This window comes from Nansenia antarctica, assembly GCF_963989245.1.
Source record: "Nansenia antarctica genome assembly, chromosome: 8".
Lineage (NCBI taxonomy): Eukaryota > Metazoa > Chordata > Actinopteri > Argentiniformes > Microstomatidae > Nansenia > Nansenia antarctica.
This window is the reverse complement of record NC_137678.1, coordinates 17,181,340-17,182,811: the sequence shown is the minus strand read 5'-3', so window position 1 is coordinate 17,182,811 and position 1,472 is coordinate 17,181,340. Positions and strand designations below refer to the sequence as shown.

General features: G+C 48.2%; 1 pseudogene across 1 annotated transcript in view; it reads right to left on the bottom strand.

The window, feature by feature from the left end:
* Positions 1-1,150, bottom strand: part of LOC308163953 (PDZ domain-containing RING finger protein 4-like) — a 45,082-nt pseudogene extending 43,932 nt beyond the window's left edge. The window contains exon 1 of the transcript in view: positions 1,004-1,150. The product of the transcript in view is annotated as a PDZ domain-containing RING finger protein 4-like (transcript). The remainder of the gene's footprint in view (positions 1-1,003) is intronic.
* Positions 1,151-1,472: the final 322 nt, after the last annotated feature.

Here is a 1,472-nt window from a genome sequence, read left to right as displayed (position 1 = left end):
AAGGGGCCTTAAACCGATACGGTACTTGATATGGATTGGTCGTAAACGCGTTAAACAATCTGAACGCATCTTGTCTGAAGACGGAGACAAGGCTGGAGGGCGTGGTTGGGAGAGTGACCTTGAGGTCAGAGGTCAAAAGGAGCCAGAGGGGTCAGATGACCTAGGGTCTTTACCATGCTAATGATGGTGGTGGTTGTGTGTGTGTGGGGTGGGGTGGGGGGAGTGGAGGGGAGGGGGCGGTCACTTATAGACCACTAAAACCACTTCGCTATCTGATCTAGTCAGTGTCACTTACAGGATGCACACACACAGACACGCACACACGCGCACACGCGCACACGCGCACACACACACACACACACACACACACACCACCACACAGAAACAGACGTGCACACACACACAAACACACACACACAAATGCACACGCAGGCACACATGGACACACACACACAGAAACGCACGCGCGCACACACACACAGAAACACACACACACACACACACACACACGCACACGCACACGCACACAGTGGTCCATTCAATTCAATGACAGCACGACAGATCCCGTCTGTGTGTGTCTGTGTGACTGAGCAGGTTAAAGGAAGTGTCATAGTCCAAGCCTCCAGGACCTGGGGGGTGTTACATCAACACTGCTAAAGGAAAATCCAGGCTTATTATGATAACTTTTGCGAGACTTCTGGCCTTATTCTGCCAAAAATCTGGCTTTATTTTAGGCTTTTTCTATGAAGTTTCACAAGGTCCTTTAGCGACGTTTATGGAAGACCCCCCTGGCCTGGTCTGGAGAAGAAGCACCTTTAAAAGGTCCAGTATCGAACATTCAAGCTTTCAAAAAACAACAACTCCATAATGGTTGTCATGACGATGGCTAATCAGTAGCCGTATCAAGTAACGAGATCCCTTAAAACAAAGACAGTTTATTTCCTTCATTTACGAATGCTGTTTTGGTCTTTCTGGAATGGAGTGTCCTACCTATCCAGCCCACCCTCATGTCCTGTTCCTCCTGCTTCTTCAACATGCTCACAGTCATCAACCGGGCCAAACTCACACGCATCACCAACACTGCTGCCAGGATAATTGGACTCCCCACACCCAACCTCACAGCACTAAACAACAGGGCCATCTCACACATCGCAACCACAATAGAACAGGACATCACCCACCCACTCAATCTGTACCTCGCCCCACTGCCATCCGGGCGTAGGTACAGAACTTAAATAACAGACCACGCTGAGTGTGTGTACTTGTGTATATGTCATGTGTAGTACTGTCTGTTGTTGTCTGTGTTATACGGTGTTGTATGTATATATGTATACTGTACAGTGGTGTGAAAATGAATTTCCCCCTGGGGACAATAAATCTAGTCTAATCTAATCTGATACTAGGTTTGTATACAAACATGTTAAAACAGTAAGGCGCCGGCCCGCTCATTGGCAGCAATTTCAGGGCTCAGT